The sequence below is a fragment of the Aotus nancymaae genome, unplaced genomic scaffold (assembly GCF_030222135.1).
Source record: "Aotus nancymaae isolate 86718 unplaced genomic scaffold, 86718_ANA_hifiasm-v0.15.2.pri h1tg000041l, whole genome shotgun sequence".
In the NCBI taxonomy this organism is placed as follows: Eukaryota; Metazoa; Chordata; class Mammalia; order Primates; family Aotidae; genus Aotus; species Aotus nancymaae.
Window position 1 is genome coordinate 34,752,130 of NW_026988455.1, and position 21,632 is coordinate 34,773,761.

Genomic DNA, 21,632 nt, shown 5'->3' on the forward strand with positions numbered 1-21,632 from the left:
TATTCATTCAGCCTTTTTGTAGGACTTACATGTGCCAGGCATGGTTCCAGGGACTGAGAATACAACAGTGACTAAAAAACAAAACCCACCGCTCAGGGAACCTAATCTAAATGGAAAGGGACACAGAATAAACATGGTGTAGAAATAAATATATCAAGTATGTTAGTGATTAGTGTTTAACACAAGGAACAGCAGAAGTTATTTTGAAGAGTGTTGCCTGTGTGTTTTGCCATGTCAGATAGAGTGCTGGAAGAAGATGTGACAGAGAAGATGAGATTTAAGGAATAAACTGCAAGTCATTGTGAGGGAGGGGTCCATGTAGCTATGCAAGGAAAGAATCTTTCAGCCAGAGGAGACAGCAAAGGCAGAAGCTCCAGTGGATGTGAAAAGTGAAACACACTATGCAAATGAAAACTAACAGTGTTATCAGAGAGGAAAGTGAACATCAATATTCAGCAAAACTTTCCACTTCAGAGGAAATAGAAAGTAGTTTAACACCAATTGAACACATGACCTCATTCTTTCGCTCCTTAGAGACTTTTACCTCATCTTGCATATCTTAGCCCTCAAAAACGCAGTAAAACTACCCAAATTGTATTAAGGAAATAAAATTTCAAGTAACATCGGTAATAGGGTTATTTGTTACCCCAGCAAAGCCCAGTCAATCCTGACTTATACAAGGGTGCAGAGAATAGTAAGAATTGAGAAAATTGCTAAAGAAAATAGGGTTTCTTTTACAAATAAAAATATGAAGTTACCTTCAACTATCTGTAAATATATGAAGTAGATGTAATCTGGAATATTCTGGAAGTTTGATACAGAGTTGATAAGGAGATTTCAAATCATTCCAAACTAAGTAAGTTTGTAATAATTAGACCAGCCCAATTCCTACTGAGGAAATGGGCTTCAGCCAGAGATGTCGTGGAAGGAATGCCGGCACCAGCACCAGGAGTGTGGGCCAAACTAGGAGGGTTTATGGGAAATCCTTTCCTACTGGAAGTTTCAAAACTCTGGAAGTAGCCCTTTTGTTTCTTTGTTTTTTTGGGTTTTCTAGAGATGGAGTTTCACTCTTTTTGCCCAGGCTGGAGTGCAATGGCGCCATCTCGGCTCACTGCAACCTCCACCTCCCGGGTTCAAGTGATTTCCCTGCCTCAGCCTCCAGAGTAGCTGGGATTACAGGAGTGGGACACCACACTCGGCTAATTTTGTGTTTTTAGTAGAGACAGGGTTTCAGTATGTTGGCCAGGCTGGTCTCGAATTCCTGGCCTCGTGATCCACCCGCCTCAGCCTCCCAAAGTGCTGGGATTACAGGTGTGAGCCACTGTGCCCCACCGCCCTTTTGGTTTTTAGTAGTCCCTAATATCTCTCAGCTTTGACAGTAGTTCACCAACATTCAGACCACAGGGGTAAGGTTAGTGAGTTTCTTTTCATTTCAGCAGCCTCTTTACTCACAGCTATCATCATCAGGTCTCATTTGATACTGGGGGAAAATGTACTTGTGATTTCTGACCTTAGGTGGCTATCAGAGTTTAGCCTTAATAATTGTGTCAGAGGTGACCATTAACAGGGTTGATGGTGGCAAAGAAACCCTAAATAAATTTACTATTTAAGAATAAATTGGTATCTTCATCAGGGCTCTTCTTGAGACATTTCTGATAAACAAGAGATAAGGATATTTTCAGTGTATGTTCATGCTATAAATTAATCTAAACTCTCATCATGAGAAATGCAAATTTCTTTCCTGAGAGCTCAGCTCTCTTGTTTGCTTTAGACAAGTCGTGACTATGATAGTGTAAATACCAAGCTTAAGACTTTACTACTCAAATAATCATTCACTTACTTCTTACACATGTCCACCTACCACAGCAAAACCCACATTTGCCTCCACACGTTAGGTTTATCTTTTCCCTCAAACATATTTTCATACATTAGATTTTCACGCAGATACCAGCCCTGTACATGGTGGGGACTCAATCAACGTAAGACAACAATATCTGCACACCTCTTAGGGAGCTACACGATATTAAAAGTTTTTCATTACTTTTCTCACATTATCTTTTTTATTCAGCAAAGCCTACCCTACGGGTGTATTTTTTTCCCCTCAAAATGTCTTTATGCTGGATCCTTCTCTTCTCTGACTGAAATTCATCTGTGTTTATTCCTCAAGCTCTTGCACTTATGTATTTTATTACAGCTTCTTCATACCCTTTCCCACTCCCAAACCTAATCCTTTTCCTCTTTACCCTGAGGGCCCCTGCCAATATAACTTCAGGTGAAGCAAATGAAAATACTAGCTTTTGCCCCAGGCTTCAGCCTTCCTCCACCAAAATTAAAACACAAAAACATCGCGTGGATATTAATATTATATTCCCTGCCCTGTAAACCTTCTATAACGTTCCGTGGCCTGTCAGTCAACAGCATTTATTGAGTGTCCATTCTGAAAAGGAAGTCAGTGCCCTTCAGAGGAGTAAAGAAAGAAAAAGTATTGTGTGCTTTCCTTTACTACTAGTAAAAGTTTTATCTTGTTCTGTTTCCCTCCACTTGGAATTCCTCCACTCTCCTGTACCTGCTTACAAACGCTGGAGCAACACTCGCCCTAAGTGTTTTGTTCCTCTCAGGCACCCATTCTCTTGGTTTCCCAAAGACATCTTCACAGTACTTATAAATTGGTCAATTAAGAATAAGCTCCACCCCATCAGCTCCAAAAGGCCATAATAGAGGCAGTAAACTAAAACTTTCGAACCCCGCTGATGTGCCTGGAACTGTAGTAGATACATTTACATTCATCCTAATAACATTCATTCCTAGAGCTAGTCTGCAAGATGGAACTTGTTCCTATCTCACAAGTCGTACAAAACAGGATCAGGAAGGTTCAGTAACTTGCTTGAAGGTTTTAAAAGTGGCAGAATAGAAAGCAAATTCAGATCTGTTTTATTCTAAAAAGGTTCCACAGGAAATATGTTTATTTTGCCAATTTGGCCAAAGAAAATTGCCCATCCCTTTATCAAATCAGGAGTGGGGATCAAGAAATTCAGATTTTGCTGGGCACAGGGTGCAGGTCTGTAGTTCCAGCCATTTAGCAGGCTGAGGCAAGGGGATTGCTTGAGTCCAAAAGCAATCCTTGACTCTCACCTAGGCAAAAAGAAAGGAAATTCAGATTTTATGGAGACCATCCTAAGTGGTGGTGACAGAGGCCACTAGGCTACAAATGAAAGTGTTTGAGTTTAGAAATGGGAAAGACAAAATGGAATGCACATTTTCAAGAGCTTTAGGAATAACAGTGTAAGATTTCAGCCAAAGAATCAAAGGATTTCCTGGGAATTATCCAATCATGGTTGGATGATCGTGGGAAGAGTATTGGAAAGAAAGACAGAGGCTGTGGCCACACTGGTCTTGAGGACAGTCTTACTCCCCTCTGGAGATTCTCCTGCAGTTGTGCCCATCCTGGTGGTTCAAGGTTCAAGGCCTCAGCCACAGCAACAAAATGGCTTCATGAAAGATAAAGAGGATCAAAACACTCTCATACCTGGTGCTTTTTCTATTAAACCAATCTCACCAGTCTATTCATAATCTCAGGGGGTAGTGTAACATCAATAAGCCACATCGCCAAAAGCCCAGATGGTCCAAGTCATAGCCACATGTAGCTCCTTTATGGCATGAGAAATTATGCATCCAAAGGGTCAAATGACTGGGGAGATATTCACACAGCAACTCCAAGGTGAAAACTGGGTTAGCTCTCACTACTCACCACACAAGTCCTCCATTTGTACATTTATAAGATGAAGTAAGGGTTGCTTACGCAAATGTTGGCAGGGACAGGCAGGTCATGTGAGTGAGTGGTGATAGGAAATGGGAGGGTGATGAAGAATTTGAACACAGAACAAGGCTATTAACTGTCCAATCCAATCCCAATCCTATTATCACTCTAATCCCTCATCTAAAGAGAAGAGCTGCAATCCAGTGAAGACAATCATTGGCAAGTGAGAATGGATGCCCCGCACTGCCTGATCTTCCATCTTTCACGACAATCTGGAAATATGTAGTTTGTGTGTATTCTTAAATTGGCAACTAATAAAGCATTTTTAATAGGCAAAATTGAACTGTGAACTGCTCCAGGCAGCCCCCATGCCACAATTTGGATTGCCTTGAAAGTCCTCCTTCATCCTGAGCCTTCTGGGTTCTGTCATTGGGTTGGATCCCTTTGTTCTCAAGGCAAGGTATTCTATCTACCAAACTAAAGGCAGGTATGTGTACCTCTGTAAAGCCTACACAGCTACTGAGTCCTGCCAAGCTCCCTCCTCTGTCCTTCTTAGATCTCTTTTATCAGTGTACAGTTCATTCCACCTCAAGTATATCCATGTGCTCAAGTACATCTGTGTGCTCCCTTACCTGCTATGAATTAAGAGCTGCCCAATTCCCAAAAGATTTGCTATACCTCTTTAGTAATGTCACATGAGCTCTGTTAGCCACCAAATACAAACACATAATCACAACTATCAAAAGTAAGAAATTGCAGGATGGGTGCAGTGGGTCACACCTATAATCCCAGCACTTTGGGAGGCCAAGGTGGGCATATCACTTAAGGTCAGGAGTTCAAGACCAGCCTGACCAACATGGCAAAACCCTGTCTCTACTAAAAATACAAAAATTAGCTGGGCGTGGTAGTGTATGCCTATAGTCCAAGCTACTTGGGAAGCTGAGGCAGAAGAATTGCCTGAACTTAAGAGGTGGAAGTTGCGGTGAGCTGAAATCATGCCACTGCACTCCAGTCTTGGTGACAGAGCAAGACTCTGCCTCCAAAAAAAGAAAAAAGTATTTGCAAGGTACCCTCTACCAAGGCTATCTGGCTATAACCCAGCTTACTTCCCAACATAGGTGGTATTATTAGTGATTACCAGTGTGTTATCTGAGTCAGACTGCCTGGGCTTGAACCCCAACTCCTCCACCTACTAGGTGTAGCCTTTGAAAAAATAAATCATACAACCCCTCTCTGCTTCAATGTCCTCAGCTATAAGATGGAAATTATAACAATACATACATCAAAGGTTGGTTGTAAGGATTAAATGAATGATTATAAGTTGACCTCTCAAAATGGTGCCTGCCACACAAGTGTTCTATGGTTTTTCTAACATTAAAATTCAAAAGGACCAAGCAGCACGTTTGATGTAGGTAATACCAAAATGGATGATACTAACTGATAGCGATGGAGAATCTGAACACAGAACAAGGCTCTTAACTGCCCGATCCAATCTTACTACCGACTCTCCCTCAATCAGTCACCTCTCCCCATAAGGTCACAGAAACAAAAAGCTGCACAAAGACAAAAGCAAGTTAGCATCTTATACCAGCCAGGACTGGAGGTAGCATGGAGGCTGAGGCTGAGATTGGTCTGGCTTGGGGCTGGGTCACAGGCTGGGCTCTCAGACCTTAATGCGGAACTCTGGAGAACTAGATTCAAATATACAGGTGGTCTTTTTGGCTTAGCCTCTACAGTTCTAAGTGGTCTAGCACCAAACTATAGAAAACACTAGAAAAGCGTGTCACACCTCCTTACCTCCAAAACCAAAACTTAAATTTCAGACATAGCCCTAGCTAGAGAGAGGCAGGGATTAATGCCTATTCTCCTCAACACATACACACACAAGCATCTCACAAACACACACAAGCATCTTAACACACACAAGCATCTTACAAACACACACAAGCATCTCACAAACACACACAAGCATCTCACAAACACACATACACACACGCATACCTCCTTCTGGGAAACAAATAAACAAAAAATCTCTGGCTTTTATTGCACAGAAGGAAATTGGTATAAGCAGCTGTGTCTGGTCTCTCCCAGGTTGGACAGCAATTTCTGAAAGGCTTTGGGGTGAACAGGCCCTCTCATTTCCCAGGCTTCTAGAATGAAGAGAACAGCTTCTAAGAGAGGGAAGTGCAAAGGCAGTCCCTCCTCTAGTGGACACTTCAGTGTCCTAAAACTTGGCTGCCACTATCTCTTCCTCATTGGAGATGGACTGACTGGAGGTAGATCCTGACTCATCCTCAGGAGATGTGGAACAGGGCGGAAGGAGATGAAGAGGACCCCTGAGCTGCTGCCAGAGGCCAACTCTAAACAATCAGTGTGAACAACAAACGCAGCAGGAATGACCTTGAGTCTACTTAGGTGTAAAATGAGGGTTGGACTCATGGTCTGTCAGTTCCTTCTCACTCTAATGCCTTATGAGCTATAAGGCCATGAGCTCAGGCACCATGTCATATGACTGCCTAAGTACAAAAACTATATTTCCATGGCCTGTAGAGAAGCCACCACAAGTTCAGTCATTGAACATCACCAACCTAATTTTATAGCTTGCTCCCATTCATGAACTGCCTTCTCCATACTCCACCCATGGTCACTGAAAAACATCCCCCCCGACCCCGGGGAGCTTTCAGATATGGAAGACTGAGTCAAGTTGAAAGCTGCTTGGAAAAATTCGGCTCTCTGGCCCTTGAGGAGTCGAGCGTTGTCTTGGTCAAGGGTACACTGATTACAGGCACTTCTGATTTTCTGAAAACAATTACCACTTGTTCTACAATTCTTCATGCTTGTTCTCAGCTCAAATTTCATCTAAACGCTTCAGAGTTAGCAGAGCATGTAAAAGGATGTGTTTTTCACCTGCACACACATTTTTCTTATGCTTTTTGTGATTGGATAACTCAAACACAGCTTTGTTCTAAACCTTCAGACATGCTGTGATATTAATGGCAGAAGGAAGTTTACAGAAAAGGGAGACATTACCCTCATTTTGGCCCCTGTGTGAACGGGTGGACTTAAAGGTGGCCTTTATTTTATCAACCCAAATGTGACTCCTGAATGAAGGAGGTTACTCAGAGCACTACAAAGAAAATAGAACTTCAGAAGGGACATCAGGTAGACAGAATCAACAATAAAATTTCTAACAATCCCAGTCTCCAACGCAAGCAGAGTTTTAGGTTATGCAAAATTTTTCTTTGTGATGAAAAGATATCAAGAGCTGGCTATAATTTCCAACACACCATATTGCAGTACTGTTATTTAGAAAACTAAACATATGTATATATAATTTTTAAACAAAGATGTTGTTGTGAAGCGTAAAGCCTACAGCAGTTATATTTGCTACAAACATTGGGTCTAATCCAGGGATGGGGGAGAAATTACTTTTTCTGCCACAGGAAGTATGACCTCCGTTAGCTCTGGGACACAGGTTTTCAAAATTACAGTTTCCTCCCTTTGGATCCCAAGAAAATATGAGGATGGAGAATCGGCTTTGGGTCTTTGCTCACATAAGTCACAACATTTTAGAGCAGAGGATTTTGGAATAATCCTTAGAAGCAACTACTTTTCCCTTCCATATAGTATTATTATAAGGTCCAAAAAAGAGAGCAAATAAATTAAAATGGGATGAATGTCAGAAGAACGTGACATTCTTCTATAATGTGTTATTTATTACTGCTAATAAATAACAATCAGTGAATACATACTATGTGTAAGTCCCTGAAGTAAGCACCCTTATGCATGTTAACTCATTTTTTTAAAGAGTTGGGGTCTTGCTCTGTCACCCAGACTCATGTGCAGTGGCACAATCATAGCTTACTGCAGCCTCAAGCTCCTAGGCTCAAGGGATCCTCCCATCTCAGCCTCTGAAGTATACAGGACTACAGTCACGAGCCACTGTGCCTGGCAACTCATTTAATTCACCCCAAAACCTTCTGAGACTAAGTGCTATTATTACACCCATTTTATATATGAGGAAACTAAAGTATAGTAAGATTCAGTAACTTTCTTGGCAAGTGAGAACATTAGAATTCAAACCTGGGCAATGTGGTTCCACATTTTTAACCACTGTGTTTTTAAATTGTGTACTCACTGTGTACAATGCAAGGCTTTGCTAGATGCTTCAAATTTATTGTCTCATTTAATTACCACAATATTGATTACATAGCACTATAGATTTCCACACCCTAATTTACAGATAAACCAAATACAGATCAAAGAGACCAAGTAACTATACAAGGAGTACACAGTATGCAAGTCTAGTCTCAAAGGAATTGAACCCAGGCCTACCAGGTCTCAAAGTTTATATGAGGTTATGTGTCAAGTATCCTGTGCTAGCAGCTAGGAATTCACAGAAAACATGTGACATGGTTCCTGTGTCCCTAAAGATTATGTCTCCACCTTTCTGGGAAGGAAGGTAGAGAAAGAAAAAGACGTTACGGAATAATGTGATCATTGCAAAAAGCCTGAATTTTGTAAGCAAAATTGCTCCCTGAGATCTTGGAGTTCAACAGTATAGTCTTGCTCCCTTTATAACGTCCAATTTAATGTAACTCCCCTGAATGAAAGTAGGCCCACCCTATTTGCTTAGGTGATCTGAAGAAGCCATTCCAGAGAATCTGTGAGCCTCTCTTATGCATCCAGGGGTAAAAATGGAAACAGAGTACAAAATCTGACTATTTTAACACTTTACCAACCAAACAAGTTTAAACGAGCTTTTTAAAACAAACTTAGTAGTTTCGAGAAATAAGAAGAGTTACTTACATATGAAGAGCTCTAAGGCAACTGGAGACTAGAAGAAATAATGGGAAGGAAGGAACCAGGGGGTCCTACCAATTTGGTGACTGGGATCCTATTCTTCATTAAGTTTCTAAATTTGTTCCCACAAGTGTGAGCAGAATGAGGAAACTCTGCCTGTGTGGATGAACACAGATCTTTCTGGCTTCCAGGTGTGAGTCAAAGGGTGAAAAGGAAGTGAAAAACTTACACATCTGTCGAGATGACTGATGGTGGGGGAAAAAAATCCCATTTTTCACAAATTATGGGCCATTTTTTTTACTGCTAGTAATGCACAGAAGATTAAAGTGAAGTCTATATTTCACAAATGGGAGGACCAAATGATTAAAAACCTTTGTTATAATGACCTACTTCAGAGTGAAGAATCAATTTCTTTTACAGCAAGAACCTGTTAATTTAGAAAAAGGGAAAGAGGGAGGAAGCACATGAATGGAGCATAAGAGTAAAAGAGGAAAAGGTGGGGAGAGAAAATAGCTAAGGAGGTCAGGTAGCGATTTTCTGATTCTATTTTTATATATCAAGCAATGTAGAGGTCACTTTGCACAGTGAAGAGAGGATGAACTCTGGATTCTATTTTTAACTCTGTCTGCCCCTGGGAACCCCCAGTGGTTGCCATAACAAAATAGCCCACACTTAGTGGCTTAAGACAACCAAATGTATTACATTACAGTCAGAGGCTGATGCAGGTCTCACAGGGCTGAAATCAAGGTGTTGGCAGGGCCATGCTCCTTGTTGAGGCTCTGGGGAAGAATCTGTTTCTTTGCTTTTCCAGCTTCTTGAGGCCACCCACATTCCTCGACTCATGGCCCACTTTTATCTAAGAAGCCAGCAATGACCAGTAGAGTTTTCTCACATCGTACTCCTTTGACATTGACTCTCCTCCTCCCTCCCGCTTCCACTTTTTAAGGACCCTGTGATTACGGTGGGCTCACCTACATGAGCCAGGATCATCTCCCACTTTTTGAGGTCAGCTAATTCCTCCTTAATTCTATCTGCAAACTGCCTTTTCCATGTATCCCAACATATTCACAGGTCCTGGAGCTTAGGAGACAGACATGAAGGGGCCATTATTCTGCCTACCACAGGGGCTGAGGGACCTTGGCAACTTACTTAGCTACTGACTCTCAGTTTCCTCATCTATCAAATGAGAATCAACACTTGCCTCAGGATTTCTGCAAAAATTAAATATTACATCAGTAACTCATCTTTAAGAGTGGGTCCTTGGTAAATAGTGCCTTTCATTTTCTTGTTAACTCTTATTAATCCATTTTCACATTGCTATAAAGATACTACCGGAGACTGGGTAATTTATAAAGCAAAGAAGTTTAATGGACTCACGGTTCTGCATGACTAAGGAGGCCTCAGGAAACTTACAATCATGGTGGAAGACAAAGGAGTAGCAAGGCACATCTTACACGGTGCAGGTGAGACAAAGAGTGCAGGGGAAATGCCAGACACTTATCAAACTACCAGATCTCATAAGGACTCCCTCACTATCATGAGATCAGCATGGGGGAACCGCCCCCATGATCTAGTCACCTCCCATCAGGTCCCTCCCTCAACACCTGGGGATTACTATTCAAGATGAGATTTGGGTGGGACACAGGGCCAAACCATATCACTTAATAAACTTATTAGAGAAGGCAACAGTGTCTATAAAAAGCTTTTCTAATAATCCAAGCAGTCATTTAACAGTATATGCTGTCAATTCTATTTTAAGCTTTTTTTTCCTTCATTTTTCATTACATGAAACTCCCTGGAATGTGTCCTGCAAGCTGTCATCAGCATACATACATCAATCAACATGTTCTTGCTGCCTGGCATGGGACTGGCAGGAAACAACAAGCTTAAGCCAAGGGGGCATTTTCCACCTTCGCTTTTTACACAGACCCTGCCTGGAGTCAAAGGGAGCTGAGAGAATGGAAAAGAAGTTAAAGTGGTGTCTTAGGTGATTTTGCTCCTCCCATCACATGAGGTAACAGGATCTTTCTGGCAGGAGCCCCTTCAGATATCAGTAGATCCAAAGCACTCCCAGTGACCTGTTGGGCATGGCAGTATCTTATGTTGTAAAGTTGAAAAGTTCTAATCTTAGAAGATAAAAATAAGAGAATTGCCAAGCAAAGGTACCTTTCTCCTTTCAGTATTACAGCTATCAGATATTGCCTAATTATTATCCAAATGTTCTGAGCAAGCTCTTCTTCAGTGAAGCTAAGCATTAAGTTCTGCCAGGTGCCCACCAATTAACTAGATCTTTTACTTACAGCTGCTGAGATAGTAGGAAATTCAAGGCAGTTGTTTCAAGGAGCTAGCCAGGTATAAGATTCCACTGAAGATGAAGAGGGAGCATTTGGAGGCACAGCTAAGCTACAATTCATCTGGGATGAGAAGTGAGAGATTTCTTCATGGTTACCATAAGGTTGGTCACCTCTAACAAGCATTTCCAGATCAAATTATTCTGTTCACTACAAGTGTAAATATTATGTTGGTGTAAAAGTAATTGTGGAGTTTGCTATTACATTTGCACCAACCTAATACTAGGTGCAGTCACTGTAGACACAAGCCACAGAGCTCCAGGAATCTTAACTCCCTACAGCTTCTCCATAGGCTGGGGAGGCCTTGCCCTGCTAGCTCTAACCACAGAGACTTTATATTGGGGCAGCAGCCTTCCTGTCACACTTCACTTTTTGTTGGGGTAGAATAAATTTTTAGCCATAGTTATATATTATGAAATGGAGCAGAACTTGGACTTAAACTGTATCTTCTGATTCTGTGGCTTTTCCCTACCATAGCAGCATGCCCCTTTAAATTAAAGAGAGAGAGGAAGAAAGAAAGAAGTGGCTGCCAGAATATGCTCAGGCTAGTATACTACAATATTTGGAACAATACAAATGCTACTTTTAAGTATGTAATGTTGTTTAATTTTCACGAGAAAAAAACTTTGTTAAGTGTTCATAATTCATGGACAGTTTGTTCTCTCAGAGAAAACAGACTCTCCAAAAGTATCTGTGCCCTGACGTTGCCCTCTTGCTCTATCTGTAAGGTTCAGGGAATAGCATTACTCCATAGAGGTTGTATTCAGTATCCTGGGAATCAGAAAACTTCCAAGAGTGGCAAGGGTAATAATGGGTGGAGACAGAGCCCTCCAGTCAAACACTCTCACTAATACATACTCCCTCAGGCAACTGAGGTTGCAGCCAGAAGAAGGAGAGGCAAAGATTCAAGGCCAAAAAGAGGGGTTCTTGGCATCAAAGGACAAGTAGCTATCTCTCTTGACACATGCATGGAAAACTGGAGCAGGGAGAAAACAATAAATTGTCAAAATGACAGCTCTATGTAATCACCAAGAGAGCTAATTGGGCTACAGAAAGAAAACACACACACACACACATTCACAGAGACAGAGTCCTGTGAAATACAACATAATGCTTCTTTAGGAATTTTCGTACTCCTCTGTGATCTATCATGGCAGATATTATACCCCAAACTATCATCCGTCATGAACACTACAAGCTGGCAGGGAAGCACAGCACCAAGGGGACTCATGACCTCTGCTCCCTGAAGTGCCTCCCCTACCCCCTGCAACCTATAACTTGGGAACTCACTAAGGAACAAAGTGCTAAGGCAGCAGGCATTTAGTGGCACCTATGCTTGCGTGGGAGTGGGGTAGATTCTCCTGTTTGCCGGGGAATTCATTTGCACCACACATACAAAGCTGGGGTGTAGAGCATCTCCTTAGCAGGAGATTTCCACTTAACAAAGTTTTGCCTCCAGTGCAACATACTCTCACACCTGAGAGGCCCTGGTCATCTCCAAATTTCAGATTTTCCCATTGAGGCTTCACTCAATGAAGTAGGCACTGTCTTTTGTTGTAAGAAATTCTAATTTAAGACTCCAATACTTCCATGGGATCCTTCCCTAGCATATCAACCTAGGGACCCAGGAGAAGCAGTGGGGAAAAGCAGACAAAGAAGAATGAAGAAGAAGAATGGGAGGAACAGTTGAAAGAGAGATTAAGCATAACAGGCACCTTCATATACATCATCTCATCTTTGCAACAACCCTAACAAGAGAACTTTCTTTAGTTTCATTTTGCAAAGAAAGACCTGGGACTCAGAGAGGTTACTCAGCTTGTCTATGTAATGAGATTATTTTGTTTTCTTTATTTTCTCAGAAGGCTGGCTAAAGCTAAGGACAACAGGCTGTAGGTACCCCACTTTGTTCTCAAGAGGAGCTGCTAGATCCATTCCTACAGGTTTTGCTAAGAGATTGTCACACCTATGCTTGGATCCCACCATCCCATTCAACCTGTGTAAGCAGAGTCTGAGGTTGGTTACAAAGGAGAACAGGTCCAAGAGTCATCCACTCAAGTTGGATTTCTACAGGATGAGGGGACTAAGGTTCTAGTCCTTGGCTGGAGGCTTGTCAAGTCAAAGAAACTCATCAGTCTGCCCTGGTACAGTCACACACGTGAATAGGATGCATTTCAAGAATGTTAGGAAAGGCTAGATGTTTGTTCCTTGGAATATGTGGTCTTACCAAACCTCAATGCTGTTGCTGCCTCAAGAACAGAAATTCATACATTTCTGAACACAGTAGGGTTCCAGCTTGTCCTCCCAGCATGTGTCATGGCCAGGATATGTGGGCTATCATGGGCCCAGTATAGACTGAAAAGTGGAATTGGTCCTATTTGTCTTTGTGGAACTCAAAAGAGCTTCCTGCCACGGTAAGAAGACCACAGTACTAAGAGGCTGTGGGGTAGCCCATCACAAGCAAGACTTGAAGAGGGCTTTAAGAGAACAGCAGAACAGCATAAGAATATTGTATACTGCAGGAGTACCTATGGGGTACCTCTGAAGGACCCACAGATGGCATGGAGAGTTACCCATGGTAGCCAAGGAAAACTGCAAATAGCACCAGCTAGCTAGAGACTTTTGTCTCTTTTCATCTGCACTTTGCTCTCCCTGCCCAACCTCTACAGGGCCCAGAAGACAGGGAGGGATAAAGAACAAAGAATGTAGAGGATATAGGAAACCATGCTGATATGGCTTGTCTCTGTGCCCCCACCCAAATCTCATCTCAAATTGTAATCCCCCTATGTCGAGGGAGGGACCTGATGAGAGGGGACTGGATCACGGGGGTGGTTCCCTCATGCTGTTCTAGTGATACTGAGTGAGTTCTCATGAGATCTGATGGTTTTATAAGGGGCTCTTCCCAGTATGCTCTCTCTTGCCTGCCACCATGTAAGATGTGCCTGCTTCCCCTTTTGCCATGATTGTAAGTTTCCTGAGGCCTCCCCAGCCACGTGGAACTGTGAGTCAATTAAACCTCTTTGCTTTATAAATTACCCAGTCTTGGGTATTTATAGCAGTGTGAGAACAGACTAATACACATGCCTACCTCCTCACTACAGGGCTGCGCTGAGCTAGGGCTGGTAGGGATGGGGTGGAAGAAAAAAGCTTCCAGTTATAGGTGAGCTTCAAGTTTTAGAATGGACAGAACTAAAAAAATAAAAACGATAAAATGAACTGAACTAAAAAAAATTTTACAGCAAAAAATGAGCTTTAATTATCAATATAAATTATGATAACTGAACAGTTGTCAACAACTGAAAAGTTTTAGGATCCTAGGGTAGGAAAATGGGGTTCATCATAATTTGAATGAAGGTGGCATTTTGAGAAAAAAAAATTTGAGACAGAGTCTCACTCTGTTGCCCAGCCTGGAGTGTAGTAGTGCAATGTCCACTCACTGCAACCTCTGCCTCCTGGGCTCAAGTGATTCTCCTGTCTCAGCCTCCCAACTAGCTGTGATTGCAGGTGCTTGCCACTATGCCTGGCTAATTTTTGTATTTTTAGTAGAGACAGAGTTTCACCATGTTGGTCAGGCTGATCTTGAACTCCTGACCTCAAGGGATCTGCCCACGTCAGCCTCCCAAAGTGCTGGGATTATAGGCATGAGCCATTAAGCCTGGCTGGGAGAAAAATTTAAAAATTGTATTTTCCAACTTGGACCCTATCAAAGTCTGCTAAACTGATAGGTTAATCACATCGAATATCTCAAATGTTTGCAAAGTCAGCATTTGAACTTTATTTTGCAACTGCAAGGCAGAGAGCATTTGCGTGCTATGGGGATAGAAATTGAAGTCAGTTGTGGTTGTAAAACCTAGAGTTAAACAGGTGTCTTGGAATCACTTTTCTTTATGGTTATCAGCAGCAGCATAAATCTGTTTATTTGAGGAATTAGAGATTTGTTTAGGAATTTCAATAGGAGTCTATGGTGCAAATCTGTCAAGTTCCATATAATTTTGTCCACCATTGTGTCAAAGTTGGTAACACACTGCCTGACCAACTTAGTGGAAGACACCAAGGAGTAAGAGTACTGACAAAGACACCCTCATTTACCAAACTTTTGTTAGGCTCCTCTGAGCCCTCCAGACTAAGCCTCCACCTATGCCCGTGTTTAGCAAAAATTCCTTTTTTTTTTTTGAGACGGAGTCTTGCTCTGTCACCAGGCTGGAGCACAATAATGCAATCTTGGCTCATGCAACCTCTGCCTCCTCGGTTCAAGCGATTCTTCTTTCTCAGCCTCCCGAGTAGCTGGGTAGGCACGTGCCACCATGCCTGGCTAATTTTTGTATTTTTAGTAGAGATGGGGTTTCACCATGTTGGCCAGAATAGTCTTGATCTCTTGACCTCGTGATCCACCTGCCTCGGCCTCCCAAAGTGCTGGGATTACAGGTGTGAGCCACCATGCCTGGCCTAGCAAAAATTCTTTTAAGATAGCTTGGCAAAAATTCCCCTATCCGTGGCAGCTCCTCTTAGTAATTTTCCACATACTGAGCCCTTCACTCTGCTTCTAAATCCCCAGCTATCTTTGCTGTGTTGGGAGTTGAGCTCAGTCACAACTCGACTGCAACAGTCTCCGCTGCACTGCCACAGGCTTGAAGAAGATGCATCTCGCCATATTTCACAAGTGTCCAGTGAATATGTTTTCTTTAACTGTACCGACTCCAGTTACCTTACTGACTTGAACCGTGTCAAAAGGTAACAAGAACAGCTGCCCTTATTTCATGTGTCTGTGGTTTTGCCAAGGCTGTTTTATTTCACTGTTGTCAAGTACATTTTTAATTATCTTATTCTTTTTGGTTGTTTGAATTAAAGGAAAAGAGGGAAAATATTTGTAAAACAAAAAAACATTTGTAAAACATTACAAAGGGACTGAGGGAAAGGACTGATTAGTATGCATGACAAACAAATGCTCTGCATTAAAGGCTGGGGAGGAAGAGAAAGGGAAGGGATGGGGAGGGAGAAGAGAAAAGAAGGGGGGTTAGCCAAGTCAGGCTTGTGTACTAAATGTTATAGCTTTATAAATTCCCAGAAGTGCAAAAAAGATCTTAGTGTATATAATGCTTTAAAAAATCACAGAAGGAAAAAGGAAATGAATTCAACTCACTTGCTTTCGGGGCTGCCTTTAAAAAAAACAAGAGTCAGATAAATGCTGCTAACAGAGCTCTTTGCAATGTTTCAAAATGAATAAATAAAACCTTCCCTGCCAACTTTTTTTTTATTATTATGTCTGTCTCTGACTTTTTAAATGCTTTCCTTAAAAATGTTTTCATGCTTCCTTTTCCCTGAACGTTTTACAGTTCGCGTTCTTAAATTTCACTGGAGACCTGCAAATCAAGTTGCATCTTGCTGATTTGATAGCTGCTTTTACGCAGCCCAGCGGAAGGCAATGCCTTAGCATCACTCTTGCTGGGAAGAGAGTTTATTAGCAAGGCCTCCCCTGCTTAGCTGGCAGGAAGACATGCTAGGAAGGCCAGACTAAGCTTGGTCTGGCCCAGGGGCCAGCGAGCAGGTGACTGGATCAGGCAGAGCGGGCCACTCAGCGGTGACCTTCAGTGTCATAGCGACAACAAAGGAAATCACCTCTTTCCCCAAACATCATTAGAGACCCTTGCTTTTCCATCCTGGCTGGGAGAGAGGAAGGGAAAGTGGACAGAGGCAGGAGATGAAATATCCTTGTTTTGCAATGCTAGTAATTAGTCCTAGAGGATTTCTCCAACTGCTGCTGCTGGCAGGAAAGCCTAGAAAGTGTAGTCGTCAGGCTCACTGCAACGGCCACCGCGGTGCCGGCTCCCTACTTGAAATTCAAATGAGAGCTGCTCTGACCTTTCCTGTCACATATTTTATTTCAGAGACAGTTTACAAGGCCTCTCCACCATGCAGGTCATGTTTTAGTTTAAACAGAAATACTCTCATAGGTGTTAGATGCGAGTTAATGATTACACTGAAATCATTCTAATTAGGCTCTGTTGTTACACGCTGCCCTTTGGGGGCTGCTGCTGTTGTCACATAAAGTATTTTGTAGAAAAATAATTGGTCTGAGATCTCTTCCTCCCTCTTTTCACATACCCATCCCCTCTCTTCCTCTTTTTTCAAAAAAAAAAAATTATTGATCTTTCAGCACTTGATCGGGAAGATCATTCACCTCTGGGTCCCTGTGATCTTTCAGGAAGGCCTCAGGCTGTCAACCGAGGAGGGAGGTCACCTCCACTGGTCCTTTGGCAGTGCAGGCCTGTGACACTTTATCAGAGAGGAAATGAGAATGAGATTCCTATTAGGGTTCCTCCAAAGCATCCTTACATTCTGTTTTGTTCTGCTGTGTTTTGGGGGAGCCCCCAGGAGGAACAGTTGATTTATTCCAAGAGGCTTGTCACCTTCCTGCACTGTGCACTCGTGTGAGGAATGATTCAGTGGGGTGGGTGGTGCTCAGGTCTCTGTATAATTTCTTTGTCATTTACCTACATCTATATACATACACCATGCACAGTTCACTCTCCAGCAATTTTCTATCTTGTTACCACCAGGATAATCCAATATCGATTTTTTTTCCCTCTCAACTTTTCTTTGTTTCTTCTCATTTACCCTCAATAATTGACCCAACTACCTTACAGAAAAAAGCACTTAGCAATTTAAATGGATATACTTAGCACTAGAGGAAGAGGAAACAAATTTGGAAGCATGAACAGGGTCTATTCTGAATAACAGATAATGCTGATGAAGATAAAATGGACCATCACTTGGAGCAAAAAAAAAACAAATTTTGTCCTGAACTTTAGCCAACAGTTAAAATGTTGGCTAAAGAGTTGAAAGGAGAAAGGAAGAGACTTCAAATGAAGAGGCAAAGAACCAAGCTGGGAATTGTGTGCTAACCTAGTATCAGGAGTAGGCTGGGTGCTTAACATCCTTGCCTGCAATTGAGAGACCTGACTACACATTTTAAGGTTGTTTTCAATCTTACAAGTATTGGGAAAAATTATCCAGAGGCCAACCTGTCTCAGCCACTTTAAATCTAGATCCAGTGTCATCTGAGAATTTGGGAAACAAAAATTTTTAATAAAGTTTATGCAGCAAAAAGTTGTTTGAGGCAGGCTGGCAAAAAATTTACTCATCCTGATTTTTAAAAAGCAGTGTAAATATCAACAGAATTATAAAAACATAACTATTGTTTACTACCTTAAAAATTCAGTATCTCAGCTGGCCACGGTGGCTCACACCTGTAATCCCCGCACTTTGGGAGGCCGAGGTGGGTAGATCATGAGGTCAGGAGTTCGAGACCAGCCTGGCCAACATGGTGAAACTACATCTCTAATAAAAATACAAAAATTAGCCAGGTGCAGTGGCAGGAGCCTGTAATCCCAGCTACTCAGGAAGCTGAGACAAGAGAATCGCTTGAACCAGGGAGGCGAAGGTTGCAGTAAGCCAATATCACACCACTGCACTCTAGCCTGGATGACAGAGCCAGACTCCATCTCAAAAAAAATAAAAAATAAAAATTTCAATATCTCTAGGATTTGCTCTCTGGTACCTCTTAAGGATTCCCTGTCTCAACTTGAGTCCTGTGAAATCCACCTTGCATTTCATGCCACCATGGGGAGAGACATGAGCTCCAACTCCTCACTCGGTTTCCCTAAGAAGCTGAAAAGTATAAGACACAGACATTAGTTGGGTTTTCAAGAAAGATAAAAAAGTAGTAATGAAAACTTCCTTTATGTTTTCATAAATTATGTTTCAGAATTAGGTTGTTGTAAAGTTTTGCTTTTATTTTCTTTTAACATTGGAAAGGTGGGGGTGGGTTATAGTGACAGGATTCAGGGAGCCTTGAACCCCTTTGAAGGAAGTCATAAAAATTAAAGTACTAGGTTAGAGACCTTTTGATTTTTTTGTCTTTACTTAAGAGCTAAAGTAAGTTGTCAGTCCACAAAAACCCTTGCTATATGAATAAACATTCTGCCGGCGATGCTAATAATTCAATTAATGTCCTATGCAAGTATGAAAGAACTAGTTTCTCACTGGTTTGATTAGCTCACATCTTGTTAGTATTTTGTTTTAGAGTTTTTACATACACATGCACTCATCTACATATGTACATGTATATATACTGTGCCTATTTATGTGATAAAGACCTTTGCTGTCTCTTCTCAACTATTGAAAACAAGTTTGTTTCATGACCCCCACCAACCTTAGACTGCGACCTGGCTGCCTCATGCCTACCAAGGCCTCCAACTGCAGTGTTTGTTGGCAACACCTTTGTCACTGCCTAAACAAGGCATCAATAATTAAATTCCCATTTATAAAAGGAGGAAATTATTCATGCCATCAGCACTCCCCATCAATAACGGGAGGAAACCTAACTATCTCATTACCCCATCACACTGTGTGCAAACAGAACTGCCCGTTGTTGACAATAAATATTTGATAAGTGAGGAAACAGGAAGGATAAACCAAGGGTGCAGAGTGGAGCTGCACAGTTGCCAGGGGATGTGGCCTCGGTGGCTGTGGTTTACCTCCCAGGTCATCCTGGAGATGCCTCCTGGATTAGCTGCAAACTGACCACGCTGAGTGAAAAGCAGGGCATGCGCCTTCTTCTGAACCACACAGCCTTTCTGTCTTTATTCATGTCTAAAAATAAAATAAATCTTGTTTTCCACTTTTCTTTCTTTGCTTTCTCAATACATTCCTAGAGAACATTCTCAAAGTTTTAAAATACACCATTGTATTTGAAACATTCTACTATGCCTCAACATCCCAACCGGAAGTTTAGTGAAAAATGGACTGACCAAGTGGGCGGGCACTTGAGATTCAAGCTTAGCTTTCCCGTGGACCTGCTGGGAAGCCACAGGGAAGCTGCCTTACCATTCTGTGCCTCAGTTTTCTCAAGTTGAAACTGAGGTATTTGGAAGAGCTAATTTCTCTCTAGCTCTTAAAAATAAAATGTTTCTTTTCATGGGAATTCTTCCCCCATAATAATTTGTTAAAATATGGGAAAATCACAAATCACCCCAAAGAATAGATGCAATCTAATTTTCAGTTTAGTACTAGCTTTGCTGCTGACGTTGGATAAATCATTAACTCCAGCCCCTGTGTTTCTCATGTTGAATAGAAATAATGCTGATTATTTTCTTTTGCAAGGTTATTCTCTATTTCTAACCCTATTTCTTTTCCACCCTACTCAGGCCTCCTCAGTATCTTTGGAAGCAGACACCATCACCCATCCTACACTCCTTTCTGGCTTCCTGTTGGACTGGGCCAATGGAAGCCTCCACCAAGAGATTGGAAGGCAAGAGTTGAGAGATGCTAGGATATTTCTTCACCACTCCCTCCCCATTTGTGCAACCCTTCTGGGACAGCAGTTCTGTCTTTCCCTAACTACAGCTCCCACCAGATGATCCCTTGCCACAGCTCCTGTTCTCACTGGGCTCTGGAAACCTATTTCCTCCCCTTTTCCCCTCAGCCCCAGGCATAGGAACAGCTCCCCACAGTGGCTACCCTCTGGTTTGTCTCTGCCCATATCTCTCTAAGTAGGCGTTTCAGTAAAGCCCTGTCTTCAAGCTATCTAAGCTTAGTTCTGTTTAATGACAAAACTCTGAGTGATACCCAGGTTAAATATTAAGAAAAACCAATCTAAAATCCTTCTAGAACTGTATTAGTGGCTTAAGTCTGCCATAATAAAGTACCACAGACAGAATGGCTAAAGCAACAGAAATGTATTTTCTCATGGTTCTGGAGGCTAGACGTCCAAAGTCAAGGTGTCAATAGGGTTGTTTCTTCTGAGGCCTCTTTAGTAGTGTGTCCACACGCTGCTATAAGGACATAAAAGAGACTAAATAATTTATAAAGGAAAGAGGTTTAATGGACTCACAGTTCCACATGGCTGGGGAGGCCTCACAATCATGGTGGAAGGTGAAGAAAGAGCGAAGGCACATCTTACATGGTGGCAGGCAAGAGAGTGTGTGCAGGGGAACTGCTCTTTATCAAACCATCAGGTCTCATGAGACTTATTCACTATCATGAGAACAGCATAGGAAAACCTGCCCTCATGATTCAATTACCTCCCATCACCTCCCTCCTACAACACATAGGGATTGCAGGAGCTACAATTCAAGAAGATGAGATTTGGGTGGGTACACAGCCAAATCATATCAGCCACTTTCCTCGGCTTGTAGATGGTCACCTTCTCCCTGTGTCTTCACGTCATTTTTCTTCTGTTGTGTCTGTGTCCTAACCTCCTCTTCTTATAAGGACATCAGTCAAATTAGATTAGGACCCACCCCAATGACCTAATTTTAACCTAATTACCCTATAAAGACCCTTAGCATTCTGAGGTAGTAGGAGTTAGGACTTCAATGTAGTAAATTGGCAGAGAGAAAATTCAGCACTAAAGGTAATTTCGGTATAATTTCAAAAGGGACTTTCAACATCATTAGGACACAAACTTTTAAGAATGAAACCTGTCTGCATTTCTAGCATATTCTTCAAGAGAGGTCTCCCAGATTATAAACCCAAACCACAACTAATAGCCATGCTATTCACGGGGTATGTGATACCAGACATAAACTCCAACCAAACACTGGTCACAATGTAGTACTAGCTTCACCCACCTCAATCAGAGGAATCTGTGACCAAAATGGGAGCATACCAGGGTAGGAAACATTAATTGGGAGGCAGAAGATGGGAACTTCTAGCTGAGTGGC

General features: G+C 42.0%; 1 pseudogene; it reads right to left on the reverse strand.

Moving 5' to 3' along the window:
* Positions 1 to 6,592, reverse strand: part of LOC105725233 (E3 ISG15--protein ligase HERC5-like) — a 32,111-nt pseudogene extending 25,519 nt beyond the window's left edge.
* Between the last annotated feature and the right edge of the window lie 15,040 nt (positions 6,593 to 21,632).